Raw genomic sequence first — 17,779 nt, 5'->3', positions numbered from 1 at the left:
TGCACTTAAAGGCAGCTGCTGATGGGGGTTTTGATTTTTGTGATCACTCCTTAGAGCAAGTTTAGCCACTGTGGTGGTGAAGCTTCGGTTGAATCAAGCTTTTAAATCTGCCTGGTTAAAGCACTGAAGTATTTCCATGTGCTAAGATAGACTCAAACACTCTCTTGCACATTTTATGAGCAATGTATGTTGTAGATAGTGTACCAGACTATACAACAAAGGTGCTATGCCAACCTCTGGATCATTATTATGTCTAGTAGAAGCACTTGCAGTAGACATCTCTAATGACACTATGCCTTCAGTATTGGTCATTAACCAGGATAGAAGTTGGATGTGGAGAGAGCTGAGGCTGCTTGTTCGCTGTTTTCTGTGGGTTCTGGTGTCACTGGTTGCCTGCCCTGGTTCTGCAGGTGCACAAAGCAAGCCAGGTTTGTTTCATAGGACCACTCGTAGTAGGATGTAGCGGTCCCTGCCTGTTTTCCAACTTACTGCCTCAGCTAATCATCTTTGCAATTAAAGTAAGCTTTTAGAACTACATTTCTCTGAACCATTTCTGTTCTATTTCATCAGCCTGAAGCTGAGTAGTATTTACGAAGGCAAATACACCAGTAACACTTGTGTGCATGGGAAGGTAGAGGTGAATCAGCTTCCTGAGTGGTAACCTTGGATTGTGTGTAATTTGGGAGCGCTGAGGTCAGGCTCACTAAAATGAGTGTCATTCAGAAACATAGCTAGTGCTGCCCTTCTGTAAGAGAGCGTTGAGGTTAACCCACGTGCTGTTGTGAGAAGTACATAGTATTGGTTTTGTCTAATTTCACTGCAAGAGTGACTGGGGTATTGGTCAGGGCAGCAGCGTTTTGTTCATCTAGAAAAGTGATTTATAATGGAGTTTTCTTTGGTATGGTCTCACATTTTTGAGCCTGAGCATATTTAAGCAGCCAGCTGACTTGTACTGTAATATGAAAACTTCATATAGGTGGATTGGAGGCTCTTCACTGTTCAAATAATTGCTGTGTTTCTAGGAGACTTGAGTGAAATTAAATTACATACTTGTTTTATCAAATATATAACCTATGGCTTTAATTCATTGCTAGAAGCAAGCGACCATGAACTTAGTTTTCTCCAACTTGCAGGTCACTTTGTGCTGCATACTGATGTTGTGCTGACTATAATGGCGTTGTTTGTATTCTTAAACTAAAGGAAGAAGCTGAGAGCTCCCTATTCTGTTAGCTACAGGCTCATGAGAGGAAAAAACAGTAAGCACTTAAGTTTAACTATCTAGTTTTGGTACAAAACAGTGTCATTAAGTCTCCAGCTAAATGGGTAGCCATTGCCAATGTGGAGCAAGGAAAGCAAAAACATGCTGTGTTCAAAGAGGTCTAAGAATGTGCTAGAGTATAGCCTGGGAAGAACAGGTGAGGAATATTGGTGAATTTACAGCTTCTGGGTATACTGTAAGTCTTGGGCTGTGCAATGCATTTCATTGTCACTTGCCATTTGTCCTGCTGCACTGTCAGTGTCTTGTTTCAGATTGTCTCTAGCTCAGGAAATGTGTTGTTTTTTTTTTTTTTTTACCCAAATTCTAAGAACTTGGAATAGTAGCTTTTAGCAAAGCTTGAACTGAGCTTAAAACTTCCATCCTACCTGATGGAATATTTTCCTACAGAAATGCTTGGAAAAAATGTCTGGACTCCATGGGACCCTTACTAAAATCATAAAACCATTGCATTTCAGCCTAGTGAAGTGACATGGATTTTCCCTTTGAAGCTTTGCTTTTGAGTTTGGGTGGGCTGGATGGTTTTAAAACTCGATTTTAAGAACATCCTGCACTGAAGTACTAAGCAAAATGGTTGAGCTTAGCTGTTAAACCCATAGGGCGTTCAGACTGCCTAGCACTGAACTTTCGGATGACTTTGCCCTCTTAAGAACAGTCAACGGTTTCTGCAAGTTTCTTCTGGTGAGTAGGTTTTACTCAGGTCTTAAAATACACTTTTTATGGAGAATTGGTGCCTTTTTGTATTGGGCAAGAAACAGACAAATGAAAATGACATCACCAGTAAGGAAATAGTTCATACCTATTTCACTTTAAGACATTTCATACCTGTCTGTCCAAAGGAGGCTTGTAAAGCAGGAGTGCAGAGTGTATTAGCAAGCAGTATGGAACCAGTCCCCATCCTGGCTATGGAACGTGCACCTGCTGGACCTCTCCAGTCATTTCAAAGCTCCAGAAGCTGTTAGATCTTTCCATGTTGATCTCTTTGCAGGATCCTTTGTCACTGTAGCTGCTTGAACAGTCCTTCTGCCTTTTAGCTCTTGAAAGTTTTGTATTCCACCAGAATTTGCTTTCAGGCATCCAGCTCTGGCACTGCAGCCAAGCCTTTAACAAGCACTTAAATTCCTTCCCCCGTGATGAAAACCACAGTCACTTCTGCTCTTGCCTGGTGGCTGCCTGTCACTACTTTCCCAAAAGACTATGGGATGCCCTACTAGCCTTCCTGTTTTGAAATAAAGCAGGCTCTGATGTCCAGAGCTAAATGTGAATCGTGGCAGAGCACATGATGATTGTTATGCTTCCTAGCCTTCACTTGTTACTTTGCGTGATGCCTTAAATGTAAAAAACATCCTAGCTGAAGTCAGTCTGGTATCGGTTTGCCTGCTAACCAAACTAACTCAGATTATTTTTTTTTTTTTTTATTCCCTGCTCCTATTGAGTGTGTGACAAGCTTAGCTGTGAATTTGTGAGGTTTGACTGCCTGTGCTTTTCTTATCTCCAGTTTTCTAAACCCTGATACTTTTCAAGCCTTATTAAAACATGATTAATAAAGGGAAAAATTACATTGAGTCTAGTCGCTGCTTTTTTGGTCACTGTGATACCATGGAGAATTCCAGGTGTTGCTGAACCCAGATAAAGACTGTGTGATGACTTTGGCATAATAATCTGCTTATGGGATTTTCACTTTTCTTATCTCTAGCCATGTAAGTATGGTAATAGTGAAAATTATACTTGAAAGTATGTGTGTGAATATATCATATATAAAGCAAAAATGACTCATCTATTTTTTGTATTTTTTTCAAGTAGAAAACTTATTTCAAAATGGTTTCTTTGGATGACTTTCTGTAATTAATTATTGGATTTTGCTTACAATAGGTAGTTTAGATCAATCTTTTTTTTCCTTATGTTGTGCCTATTAATGTTACCGAGGAATTGGAGCCAACCTGCTAGGTAAGGTTTGGCATTCTTTGAAGTCAAGCTAGTTTTTGAGCCTTATCTCCCTCCATGTGTACAGGGTAGCTATCCTAGCGCATCTCGCCCTGAGCCGTACAAATACGCAGAAAGTATAATGGGAAATTGGAAGGTACTACTTTATTTCTGTAGCTTGAATGAAAATAAAGCTTCTAAGGAACTGAACGTCTCGGCTTCTTGACTCTGTATGGGCTGTAGAGAAATGCAAATCGAAGCTAAACAAGTGAGGTACCACCTTGAAACGTGCGTTCGCTCTTCAGTTGGGAGCCTCTGTGTATGCCAGGGTTTCTGCAGCTCACCCACAGAGCAGTGTCTTCTACACAAAACTGGTGCAACAGGTTTGCAGAAAACACTGCTGACTGCTCCTCCCTTGTTTACTCTGGTTGCCTGGGGAGGAAAGAGGAGTCTAAATACGTTTGTATAGTGGTACCAGCTAGCAGAAGATAGCAGGTGATCTCCTAGCAGGAGCTGTTTCTTCTGGACTTGGAAAATTCATCCTTGAGTTCATTCCCTAAAGGCAAAGGAGAAATATCTGCAGGTTGCAACCTGAGGACAGATGCATTCTAGGCTGGTTGAATAAAAAATGAAAAGCTTGAAAGTTCTCAAGTCTTCCTTAATTTATCAACAGCGGTGTAGCTTCCCTACATGCACACACTGGGGAGTAGGGGGTGAGGTGGAGATAAAGGGCAGAACAGATCTGATTTTTTCAGGCCAGGAGCATTGGTCATCGGGTTTTGAGTGTTTTGGGTTTTTGTTTTTGAGAAAAATTGAAGGTGAGATGCAAGCACCAACAGCTTTAGCTGGAAAGCAATGCAATTTTAAGGTCAACTCCCTTTGTTGCATGGAACTGATGTCCCTTAACAATTGAAAAAGTAGCCCCAAATCCTCAAACTAATGTTCTCTCAAATTTGTGAATGTGACTTTAGGTCATATGGACTTGCCTCATTTTATCTTCATCAGACTGGGGTCTTGCCAATGGTTCAGGGGGCTGTAATGGTGGTACACACTGGTTGTAAACTGCAACAGCAGTGAACTGTTTGTGGAACGTACCAAAAAAACAAAAATCCTGTTTGGATATAGATGGCTTCTTAGCTAGCAGATTCTTCTTTGACATTTTTGTGAAAATGCTGAGAAAGGAAGAATGTTCTTTTTCTCAGTTTTGATGCTCTTGGCCATTGTTTCCTTGTCTGACGCAGTGCCGCTCCGACTTCACCCGCAGCGGTGGGGCCGTGCGTGCAGAGGGTCTCGCCGCAGTGGGAGCGCTGGGCGTTGCTGAGTGAGGGGCTGCCCTCACTAGGACACAGCTCTCACCAGCTGGAAGCTCTTGCTCTGGGTCACCTCCAGGAAGCTCCAGGACAGAGAGGAGGTTTTCACCTCTTTCCTCCGAGGTAATCTCCAACTATACTTTTATTAGAGTGTAAAAACATGCTCCTGGTTGTGGTGCACCTGATGTTACTGCATTAACCCTGTTACTTGCATGTTTTTTAATACTGTGATACAATCCAGGATGAGGATTCAAGTGGAATTTTAGGTGTTCTGCCAGAACATGATTAATTCTGAATTGAACCCAACTCCAGCAATCTTTCCTCATTTATATTCTTGAGGCTACACCTCAGTTGCACTGAAGTGTATTGTTTAGGGTCACTTCTAGTAAAATTACCTTGAGACAGCTGAGTCCTACTCCTTGTCTTTTTTGGTAGGTTCTCTAGGTTGGAACCACAGAGATTTGGCTTTTCTGAAACGCTGTGGTGTATATACCTTCACTATAGTATACGTGAGTTTTTAGCTGTAGCCTCGGCCTGCCTTCCTGCCCCCTAAAGGAAGCAGTTGCTGGAATTTGCAGCAGAATTGGTGTGTGTCACTTTGGCAGTGTGAGGTGTTTGCAGATGAGATCACTTGCTGCTTTTCCTGTTCCTGGCTGCTGTGCCTTGCAGTGCTGGGCCTAGAGTTTGTAAGGAGGTTTGTAGAGACACTTCACTATGCTTGAGTACACATCTGGCTTAAAAAACGTGGTTTCTTCCTCATGTTGTCAGTATTGAGAGGGTTTATTTTTGCCCATTTTATAACAGTTTTTAAGACTTCCACAGTGTTGTTGAGCTATGCTGAATGATAACTGTATTGGCAATACCACAGCACTAAAATGTTTGGAGGCTCTTGAACAGCACATTGGTTAATGCACCTGCAGGCAGGCTGGGCTTGGCGTGCCTGGGAAGGAAGAGAGAAGAGATTCCTAGTTGCCTGGTGCACCTCTTCAGCTTTTTTCCCGAAACTGAACTGTGATGTTAAAATGGAGAATGCACTTAGTTATGAGAGCCTTTCAGCTGAGCCCATGAATATCTTCTGGGGGGGAAAGGCCAGCAGCAGATGGAGGAGGAGGTTCCCAGGAGTGTGCCAAGGGACACTGAAACTCACTTGGCAGTGACTGAGCTGCTGGGGCAGTGGAACAGCTCCTGCTGGATCTAGGATATCAACCCAAAGTACTATTAAAATCTGTAGGTTTTATCCTAAATGCTGCAATTCCTTCTTTCTCTAGATGCGAACCTAAATATCTCAGAACGCTGGCCCCTGAAAGGAACACCTCATACCTGTTCTGTACCTGGTCACGGCGCCAGGGGGTGGATGGCTCGTGCTGCAGGGGTCGTGCCAGAATATCCGGCCAGCACCATCCCTGCCTTAATTCCAGTGAGGAAACAAGTGTTAATGATGGTGATGAAGACCAATGGAAGCAGCTGAGCCAGAGCATTTCCCTGGGCCTTGGGCAGGTGCTGTACCTGAATACAGGTGTGATAGAGACTGAATGAGTTTCATAACTCATCCTCAGTGGTCACCAAATCCTTTTCATACAGGAGCTGATCAGCGAGGTGACTGTTGTGTATGTAACAGTTTTATCAGTTACTCTCTAATGTGATGTTTCAGATTTTTCTGATTTGCCCCATGCTGCTTTCTCCCTTACTAAAGCTGACAGGAATCAGTTTATGAAATGGCTTTGTTGGACAGGGCAGTTCATTTTTTCCAGGTTGTAGCCTGAGCTCTCCCTTGAGCTTGAGACAATTAACTGCAGAAGACTAAATGAGCCTGTGGTTCTGAGCAGTGAAGTCCTTGTGTAAAACATCAGTATGCAACCAGAAAAAAAAAAAAAGGCTTTTGCTCCCTGGACAGAGCTTGCCCTGACATTAATCCAGTGTGCTCCTCAGGTGCTACCAGATGGTTCCGAGGTGACATGAAAGTAGGGCAGGAAAAGAGAAAAAAGTTTCTGTAACTTCCTGATGCCTAAGTCCTTCCAGTCCTTCATGTCTGTGTAGGGAGTGCTGGGGTTGAAACTGCAATCCTTGGGCTTCCCTATCGGTCTTCTGTGCCCTTGTGGTATTTTACAAAGGGAGATATCAATAGACTTTGAGATCTTGTAGAAGGGGAAACAGTTGAGATAAGCTGCTACTTAAACTTTTTGTTTTGGTCATTTAGTGAGACCTAGTGCTTTTTGGATTTTTTTTTTTGGCTGGTTGGTTTTTATCCCCCAAATATCAGTGAACACTGACAAGTGAGTTCTTGTTTTCCAGTAATTTCAGCCCTGTGGCTTCAAATCCATTTGGTCTGTTCTGTTCTTACCACATTGTTAGCCAAGCAGAAAATAGTCATTGACAGCTTAAAAATCTTAGCCTGCTTTTTTTTTTTTTTTCTTTCTGCAAAATTTCTTTTGTGCTTTGTCATTAAGCAATGTGGGGACAGTTTATTGACCACATTGTTAACCAAGCAGAAAATAGTCATTGACAGCTTAAAAATCTTAGCCTGCTTTTTTTTTCTTTCTGCAAAATTCTTTTGTGCTTTGTTATTAAGCAATGTGGGGACAATTTATTGTGGTGTAGACTTTGCTGCACAGGCTATAAAAAGGGGCAGGGATAGGAATGTGTGGATTATGAATTTTGCCCTAGATAAAGGAATTTCTCAGTGCCACAAAATGGACAGATCTTAGGAAGATCTAGGAGGACAATGTGCTCCCTTAGTGAGGTGGTATGCCGGTGACACTGGTTAGAAAAAGCTTCAGTCCCGCTGGGCTTCAATTTCCTTCTCTCTTGTGCCATCCCTGGCTTTTGGGCATCCTCCCTTCCATGCACAAAGCAGAGCTGAGCTGCTGAGGGAGTGTGGCCCTGTGTTTCCCTGCAGCAGCGTGTGGATCACACACAAAGGTGTGTTTGAGAGCTTCACCAGGTGTCTATCACTTCCAGATATGCCCTGGAAAGTCTTAACAGCTGGGCCTGTTTCCACCTCCTTCCTGGCTTAAATGATTGGATGCTAATTCAAATACTTGCAGGAACACATTTTCCAGGTGCTGGCCTCCAACTATCATCTGCCCTCAGGCAGTAATAAAATAGCTACCTAGAAGATTTCAAGTGGTAAACACATGTGGAGGCAGAGATTTTGCACTACAGCAGGAGGCAGCATGTCCCACGTGGAGCTCCACTAAAAAGCACAGGTGAAGCAAGGTAGAAGCCAAGAGTGTCTTGCCCTTTCCCAAGGGTTGGTATTGTGTTTATCTGTCCATGTGTTCAGGATCACATAAAGCCCTGCTGTGTTTTTCTGTATGGCTGTTCAGATCTGCCCTAGCAAGGACTTGACACATTTGGAAAAATCAATAGATTTCAGCTGCAGGGGGATATGGCATGTGGTGGCTTTTGCACTGAGCCCTTCAGAGAGCTGGTGTCATTTTTGTAGCTGCATGAGATGTAAAGAGGAAAATAACTGTTAAAGAAAATGCTCTTGGATCTTGCCACGCTCCAAAGCAGGAAATGCCACAGTTAGAGCAGTTCTCTGTAGCTGTCCTGATTAGCAAGGTAACTTTTAAACCATGGTAGATGCTTTTGAAAGTGTTGATAGTGTTTTTCAGCATTCAATTTGATGTGACTGTTGCTCTCCCTTCAGGAGGACAAAAACATGATTTTTGTTCATATAGTTAATTATTATCTATTACTATGTGTGGTCGTTTAAGTAGGAAAAACAGACTATGTGTAACTACAACACTGGACTGGGCTGACAGGAATTTTCTCTCATTATACCCAAGTTCTGTGGGATAAAATGTCCCTATAAAGGGAATATACTTTACTCTTCATGTGGTGAAATCCAGGGCCTGCTTACTCTTTGAGATCATTTAAAAAAAAAAAAAAAAATCACCCAAACACAGGAATTTCAGTACTGCTATTAGAGATACAAAAAGTGGTTTTCTGCAACACTTGGCAGCTGGGAGTTCTGCTGTTTGCCTTCCTTTGGCATATACTAAATTCTTGACCATGCTTATTTTAAACTTGGAGCTGACATCAAAGAAGTCTTCCTATCTACTGACTTGGTTTTAAAATACTGACCTATTTTTGAGTCCTGTTTCCAGCAGTGGCTAATGACAAATGACTAGAAAACAGCTTAAGAAATGAAAGACCTGTGGTGTGATCTTTCCTCTGGGACACCTTGTCAACTTGTAGGGGGAAAAAAAACACCAAACCAAAAAAAAAAAATACCAAACCCAAACCTGCACCTGGGCTGATGTGTTTAATAGCTACTGATTGATCCTTCTCCATTATTTTGAGTTCCTTTCTGAATGAAGGTGTAGTATTGGTCCTAGATGTTCTCATGGCAGTTGACTTCCAGCATAGTGATGCACTGTGAGGAGGCAGTTCCACCTGTATTATCCTCTGTAGTAGCTTCCCACAAACAAACCTGCCTGAGACTGAGCCTCCCCTTCCACTTCAGTCTGGTGTCAGACATGCCAGAACTACCACTTACAAATCAGAAGGTGTTGATATAAATCTTTGGTTTAGATATTTATTTTTTAACTATGCTCTCTACCAGTCCTGTTTACAGCTTAGTTTACATCTCCTTTTCTGTTGTGTTGTTCAGTTGCTGAGTACTGGAAATCTTAATTTCTTCTGCCTAAGGTAATGCAGACCATACAGTTACACTATGGAAAGAAAAGATTTGCAATTTAGCAGACTGTGCTTTAGAAAAAATGGAATTACTGAAGTAGAAAACTTGATTTCAAATGAAAAGAAGCAGTGTTCTTACAAAATGGCAAGTCCACCCCTCCAATCCCACCTCCCCTTATAGAGGACCAGGTTTGTTTCACACGTAAGCCTGATTTTTTGACCCCGGTAGTAGCTGGATCATTAAGTCCAGATTTCACTTGGCAGAGCTGCCCATAGTTACTGTGTGCTTTTTGCTTTTCTGGTGCTGTAAGTCCTCTTTCAGTTAAATAAGCAAACTCAAGTGATGTGTTGCTTGCAAAGGAGCCTTCTCTTCTGTTCTTGTGCCTGTTGTGTTGGCTATTTTCAAGCAGCCCCATGGGTTATTGATGACTTCAGGAACCTTATGACTGAATAAGAGAAATAACCATAAACAAAGCCAGCTTCATTTCTTCATGTCAGGCACTTTGCCACGGCAAGTCAGCGTTAGCTGGCTCAACTCTGTTGTCAAACAGAAGAGGTACCGAGAGAGAGAGAGGACTTGCCAGGTGAACTCCTCCTCCTCTGTCACAGCAAGGGAGCTCCACACGTTCCCCATCTGGGCTCTGCAGAGAGGGAGCTGCACCCACCCGAGCGGCAGTGGGGGGCAGGCCCACGTGGGAGCACGAGGCGTATTCCCACGGGCAGCTCTGTGGGTGAGCACACGCCTGTGCCCTCACGCTGCTTTCCTCCCGAGTTCAGCTGCCCTCCTCCAGAACAAAAAATGCATCACAGCCTTTTGAGGTAGCTACAGTAGCTTTTTCTTCTAAAGACGACCTTCAAAGGAATAGATGCTGTCAGCTGGATCCTCTTTTGTCTACTTTGTGCTACAGGAAGAAAGGCTGAGTGAGGGAGATGTTTGAGGATCTCTGATTTTATTTTATTTTTTTTCTTTTCTGCTTGCTTTTTACGTGGCTACGTGACCTTGCCTATCCTGGATGACAGAATGGCAAACCTGAAAATGGAGCTGAAGTGTGAATTCACAAGAGTAAAAATTGGATTGACTTGAGAGGAAAGGTCTTTTTTTCTTTTCTTTGATTGTTCCATAACAAATTAATTAATGGTGAAACTTGCAAAAAAGGGAGGAACTACTATTACCAATAAATACTAGTACGTACATCCCCTCACTTTCTCATGGATATTCAATTTACTTTTTAGGGAATCTGACCTTTTACTGGAGCTTGAATTTCAGGTGCTTACAAAAATACCAGCCATTCCACATAAAAGCTTCTTTAATATACATTTTATACATTCCAAGGGTAAGGGAATACAAATCTTTCAAGAAGTAAGAGAAGACAAGGTCAAAGAATAGAAAATTCCAACTATAATCTACTTTGTCTTGAAAAAAGAGGGAAGGGGGGGAGCATGTAAGATTTATAGATACATCAAGTTTGCATTTTTTTTCAGTCCTCAGATTTAATTGAAATAGCTGCTGTGGATTTAAATGCAATGCATAGGCTGTGTTCAGTGTTTTTACCTTAGATAAGATTTCTTAAGACAGACCCGTGGTAAACTCTGCTCAGAAGATTCAAAAGCTCAGTGTGAAAAGTGGATGTGTGCTGCTGAGCCCTGCTGCCCGCTGAGCCTGGCGAGCTCTGGTGAAGGTTCAGAGTGGAGAAGGGCAGCAGGGCTCAGCAAGGACGTGAGAAAGGAGAAGCCCTGCAGGCACTACTGGTGCTCAGTTGTGCCTGTTACTGAACCTGCAGTGCTAGCCTCTCAGCTGACAATAAGGGAAAGGATTTGGCTTCTGATCCTCCTCACGGTTTTGGTACTCTCAGCAGAGCTCTGGCTTTTTGAATTCTCTGCATAACTTCTTATTAAAACAATTGGAACCATTCCTTTGCTATCATATTTCACTAAGGGTGTAAACAAATTTTCATTGACTTCAGGGATAGTGCCCACAGTGCCTGGCTTGTTGTTGCTCTATAATTTTCTCTAAATAATGATTAGGCATTCTTGCACCGGAGGCTACCATTGCTGCTAAGGCACTCTGGGAACACACATAATATACTACTTAAATTTGAATGTACTGTAAATGAATGATCGTTTCTTCTAGCAAACAGTCAGGTTAAAACTCAGTTATTCCCATAGAAAGCCAATAGAAAAGGGACATGAAATCACAAGACAATAGTGTTTTCACCCCCAGGCAATTGTCTGTGGTGCCTGTCACAGGATGGCCTTCTGCAAATGTACATCTGCCATAGGAAATGGCTCCACAAAAAAGTTACATAGCAATGGATGCTCCATGCCTTTTGGGTGGGCTTACCCAAGAGAGGAAGGACATGCTTCCTGTTCTCTGACTTTACGGACATATATTTGGTTGGGGAAAATGCTGTTGTTAGTGTGTGATAGCTCATATCCTATGGAGGATAGAACTGTTTGCACTTTTGGGATGAGTTACATCGCACTGCACGGTGCCAGTCGGTGGTTCATCCTGTTGGCTCTTGTTAAAAACACAGCTGGCTTGCTCTCTCGCCCACCTTGCATTAGTTATCTTGCCTTAGGCAGTATGAACCAAGCTCACACCTTTTCTCACAACTAAAGACAAGGCCCCCTTTTCCTGTGCACGTAGCTGCTGCCAGTCTGGGGCTGTACAACCCCAGATGATGGATCTGATCTGCAGCTGCTGTCAATATTTTGTGGAAGTCCAGGTTTCAAACTCATCTGGCTGCCGGGCACTACCAGGCTTCCCTTTGTACGTCTTCATTGGGAACAATTCTAGATTTAGTTACCACTAGGCTTGTTTTGCTGTTTCAAGTAAGACTCGGCCCCTTGCTAGAGCAGAACGTGTGGCATTTGTCAGGAAGAGACAGCTCTAAGGCTGCCGGATAACCCACCAGCCTGCTCCTCTGCAGTTTTGTGGGCTCTGCTGATAATGATAAAGCAACTGCACTGAAGATGATTAGAAGATGTCTGTAGGAGAGCAAGGCTCAGTGGCAGGCTAGTACTGCTCTGGCATATGACTACCGTTAAAGAAAAGCAGTTTCAAAGTTATGAATATTTATGACACCTTATTACTGCTGATGGCACCCATCTGCAGTTTTTGTGCTGTCACTGTGTGTCCTCAAGCCCCAGTTGTTCATTATTTCATTCTCATCAGACTCACTGCTGTGGTTTGCAAGCCTGCAAGAAACTCTCCGTGTCTATTTGCAACAAACTGACCAAGCTCCTTTCAGGCAAGGCTGGGTGATGCTTGCCAAAGGGCTATGAGTATAGATCCTGCCTCTACTAGGAAAGGTGTCCACCCCCAGTGTGAGGCATCGGGACTGAGTGCAGCTGGATCCTTGGAGCTGCTGGTTCTCTGAACTATGTTCAGTCTCTATCAGCAACTGATTTTAAGCTTTGCAGGGTTAATGTAAGCACTTTCATTTAGGGATTACATAGACCTATGAGGCCATGCTGGTGCCATTTTGCTAGTATTCATGCTATTTAAAAATTGTGTTGTAGCTCAAATTCAATCTGGCACAGGTGGGCCTTGTTTATCTGGTATGCATCTGTAAAGAAAACCCTGAGAAGAGCAGAGATGAGTGTTTTCTCATTACAATGACAGCAATAGAGAGGCTATGGCTTTAGGTTAAACCTGTCAGGTTTTGCCCCTGCAGGGAGGTGAGGAGAGCAACACCTTCATCCTCCCAGCAAACCATGTAAACAGAAAAGACTACAAAGCAGAAGAGGCTGAAGGGAAGATATGGATCTAAGGGGGCTCAGAACAGGTCAAACAGAGAAGCACCGTGTGTCCTGCAAATATTTGCTGTGATGAAGTATGGGAAATCATAAAAGCAGTCTGAAAACATGAGTCTTTGCCACCTGCAGAAAGAGAGAAGGGGAACCAGAGTGCAGGTATTGCTCTTTTCAGCTCTGTTGCCAGAGGGCCAAGACAGGTAATGGCTGCAGGTGAAGCTGCTACCTTCCCCTGTCTCTAGAGGATGTGGGCAACCTAGCAGCCTCCTTGCACTGCTTTCACTTCAGTACAGCTCCACTCCTCACACCAAATTCTTTTAGAAGATCTGTGCACTGTAATTGTCCACCCCTACCTTTTCCTGTGTAATTTCTGCAGATGGAACGGATAGTTTTTTTTTTTACTTGATTTTGATGTCTGCTGTATTTAAATTGGCTTCAACTGATGTGAGACTCAACTGGCAGCAGCTAGGAGACTGCTTAGCTTCAAGCATGGTTGGAGTTATTCTGTGACCTGAAGAAGGTGAAGGTATTTTGCTCTCTGGGGGGCAGAATGCCATGTATTAAGGGAGGTAGAAAATAGGTGTGTGGGAGGAAGCCCTTACTCAAACAGTTAATACATCTAAATGTGAAGAAAGAGGATTTGGTGTCAAAGTACATCTGTTCTTCATGGTTTGATGCAGTCGGCATGACAAGTATTGCTAAACCTTTGCTCCAGCTGTTGTGGGCACCTAAATTTCCATAATTTTTCAGTGCGTTCTGCTGCTTTTGAAATTTACTGCTTCTGACATGCAGGAATATTTTTTCTTTTGATGTGTGAATGAGCCTCCAGGATGGCAGTGTTGATAGCACACAGCTGACCACATTGTGCTGAGAGCATTAATACAGCAGAATTTCAGCTCCTGGCTGCAATGCAATGGTAGTTTGAAAGAACAAAGGGTCAAACTGGACAGCTTTCATCAAGGCCTATGATTCATAATTCCTAAAAAGATTCTCATCCTACTCTACTCTTCTTTGCTATATAAAGGAAAACATGCTGATTTTTCCCTTTGTAGTTAGAGAGCAGGCATGGATTAGGCTTGCTAGGCAATAATCAGCTTTCACTGGTTTAAAATTAGCTAAAACAGCACTAGGTGGTGGTTTGTTTTTTTTTTTTTTGTCACAGATGGTGGCAGTTGGATTCAGCAGGTGTCTGGAGGAGATGCCTCAGGCTTTTGTGGCAGGGTGAACAGAGGCATGACCTGCAGCAAGCTATGTCCATTGTCATGGTGTCCTGTCCACCCTTGATGAGTTTTCCTGGCCTAGCCTGCTGGCTGCCAGCATGGCTATATGGGAGAAGTGAAGTCTGGGCTGTGGTGGGAGTCAGGGTGGGGTGTCATCCTGCTGGGGGTGGGAAAGCATATCCTAGAGCTGGTGGAGGGCCAGCAACAGCAGGTGTCCTGTGCTACTGTCCACCACCATTAACCTATTTCCCCAAACAGAATGTCTTGTCAGAGCTTTTCTCCCCTCTCCTATGCTACAGCAACAGCAAACTATTTATTTTGAGCTGTAATTGAAAGAAGTATGTTGGGAGCTTAAGCCCCTGCGTGTTGCAGTGGGTAAGGACACCAGGAGGCCTTTGCTGCCTTCATTTCCTTTGCCCCCCTGCTAACATGCAAAGAGCTTCCATGTGTCTCACCGAGGATGCTCTGCCACAACCAGAGTGAGCATTTCTTGGTACTTCTGAGGGCTTGCACGATGAGCTCACCCCTACCACGCAAGCCTGCGAGGAGGAAGCATGTTCCTGTTACATGATCTGACCCTTTTTCAGCCTCTCCTTTTAGCTCTCTGTAACTGTCTGTGTCACTGTGCACAGGCTCTGTGTGCCAGCAAAAGGAGGCTGGAGCCTGTGTGTGCCCTGACACAGCTGCTTGTGGGGATGAGGATGTTTGATCTTACTTAGTCTTCTCTAATTAAGTTGTTTTATTTTTGGTTTTGTGTTTAGGTGTGGGGTGGGAGGGTTGTTGAACACACCTACCATCTGGAACCCTGAAGTGTAACTTCAGTGTGTATCTCCAGGCTCATGTCACAGTAGCTTTGGTTTTGTTTGCCTTTTTTTTTTTTCTTCATCAGAGCAGCAGCTTAAGTTATCCCTTTCCACTATTGAGTAGTTGGGCCAACAACCTCCTCCTGAAATCACAACTGAGATCTATCTTCCACGTTAAAACAGCAACTGTGTAATAGCTTATGGTGTAGCACAGAGCTGTGCCTAGCAGGCACTGCTCACATTCTTGGCTTCTTCTTGTGGCCAAGTCATGCTGGGGGATGTAATGTCAGGGTAGAAAGCTCCACAGGGTGTGGAATGCCTATCTGTGTGTGAAGCATCTTTGAATCAGACAGTGCTGAATAGTAAAAGGCTGTTTTCCTTTTCTAGCATTAGGGGGAGCACAGCTGTTAAGAGAGACTACTTGGTGGGGGATAAAAAAGGGATACATATAGAAAAAGAAGTTCCAAACTTTAAATTGAGTCCAATTTAAACCCTGTCCCTACATTATGGTCTGTTTATAATCCTTGTGCCACCAGTAGAAAAGCTTCTGCAGACACCCAAAATTGTAGGACCTGGCTCTCAGAGACATCAAGCAAAAAGGAGGAGTAGAAATTATATTATAATCAGAAATAGTCTGATAATATTTGTCACCTAGAAAGAAGCAATATAACTGAGTGGCACTAGCAATTGTTGAAACTTTGTTTGGCATTCCATAGGTCTTATTGACAACATTACTACAAACCACTTAGGAATGCTCTTACACCACTAGGACAGTTTCTGAGATGTTGCATTTTATAGAACGTAGTCTCTTGTTTTAGCTTCCAGTGGTGTCATTGGTGATTGTATATAGGGTCCTGGCTACAGAGGAAAATATTCTCCTCTTGTTCTAAGCCCTTGGCTCTGCAGATTGATTTTGTTTTGTAATTTGGTTGGAACATTGCCTGATAAGCTTTACGGTAAAACCTCTACACCCCCAGCCAAAGTCTCAAAACTCCTGTTGATTTGCTCAGAGCTGGGCCCAAAGTCTGTAGGCCTGTGTACTGCTTCTGCCTCTAACTCCACTGGCTTCTGTGTGCTTCCTCTGCTCACGAAAAGTACCTTATGGATCAGTTCTCTTTAAACCCCTAAGGATACTTCCTGGCTACTCTGTGCGCATGGTGAGCAGAACGAGTCCCTGTGTGCATAACAGATACCAGATCACGATATTTAGACCAAATATTCTATCAAGGATATTTGTTTTTCCATCACTTAGTACATAATCATTGGATTTGACAGGCTGACTGCTTGGCTAATTCCCCTAGACTCAACACCTAAAAATAAATGTTTTAAAGTTACATAATCTCAGAGCTAAGGCTGCTCTCTACATGCTCTTTGGAAGCCAGAAGACAAAGTTGGGGCTTGCTGCTTTGTGGGAGAGCAGAGCAGATCCTCTGAGAGCTGGCAATGATGTGCCAGGCTTGGTTTTTAAAGAGAGAGCTTGGTAGTTTGGCTCATCTCTTTCTAGTGATGTCATCAGCTGGTGCTACTGGCTTGGTTCTGCCAGGTTCAAAGGAGCACATAGAATCTATCTCGAGCTAGACCATTCTGCACACATTCAATTTGCTTCTTTAGGAATATACTGATGTTAGTATCTACAAGAGAAGTGAAGGACAAAGTGATTAAGAAGGATATTTCCTTCCAAGAACCAAAACAGGCATGCATGGGTGGCAAGCAATAGTACTCTAGCTGCAGGAAGACCGTTTAAGGAGGACAAATTGTGACTGGTACCTCTGAATCCTTCCTTGGTAGTATTACTCAGGAGGAAGCTTCTATGATACTTGTGGTGTTTACAGTGCTTCCAGAAGTCAGAGGAGAAGTGGACAGAGTTGGAAAGGGACAAAGGAATCCTTGAAAGGGCAAGGAAGAAGGCCAGAAAGAAAGAACCTTTGTAGCTCACTTTAAGAGGGGCATGAAGGCAACACATGTCCCAAAGTGACAGTGCCATGAAAGCTACAACAGAAATCAACAGTGGGAAGGGATGTTCTTATTTCCCCCTCCTTTTAAATTTTTTTTTAGTTTAATTCAAAAAGATGGCAGGAGCATGAGGCAACCTGTTATTTATGCAGCAGGAAAGAGTCATATGTGAGGACATCTGTTTTAAGGAGCTGCTTCAAAAATAACCACAGGAGAGGAATGTGTTTGCAGAGTGCAACAGGCAACCTGCAGAGTAGTAGAAAGTAAGACAGCAGTGGTGCTTCTGAGTGCAGACAGCCCCAAATAGCTACATGATTGTGTATATTTGTACTTGTCGCCAAACCACCCCACCCTCGACCCCAGTGGGTGTTTTACAAATTGAAGGAGGTGCTGTTTCCATATTTTCTGCCCTAGAACATTGATAGCTTCTCTCTTGCACTCCTTCCTGACTTCTTAAGTCAGCAGCTTTTAAATTCCAGTTTCAAATCTTTTAAAAATAAGCCTGTTTCAGTGACTATCCAAAACGTATGGCAGAGGAATGCAGATTGGGATACTAATCCATCCTAAGGATAAGACCCTGTTCACCTGCAAAAAAGGAAAAATAGAATGAGATTTTGAAGCAGAATGCTCATATCTAGCATTCTGCCCTACACTATTACTGAGTGCTGAGTACAGGAACAGGTAGCAAGCCTGGCCATTGATTTACTGAGATGCCACAAGAAAGTCCATTACTGCTCACTGTTTGCCTCGGCTTCCCAGTGGGCACAGCAGAGCAGTAAGACACGTGGCTTTTCTGCTCATTTTCCTCCTTACGTCTGTGGTTTCAAACAGCTCTGAAAGTGTTGTGGTGCAAGGATCCAACAAATATCAGATGTGATCCGTCGCTGAAATGAG

The sequence above is a fragment of the Merops nubicus genome, unplaced genomic scaffold (genome assembly GCF_000691845.1).
Source record: "Merops nubicus isolate BGI_N331 unplaced genomic scaffold, ASM69184v1 scaffold7949, whole genome shotgun sequence".
NCBI lineage: Eukaryota > Metazoa > Chordata > Aves > Coraciiformes > Meropidae > Merops > Merops nubicus.
Note: the sequence above shows the minus strand (reverse complement) of the source record.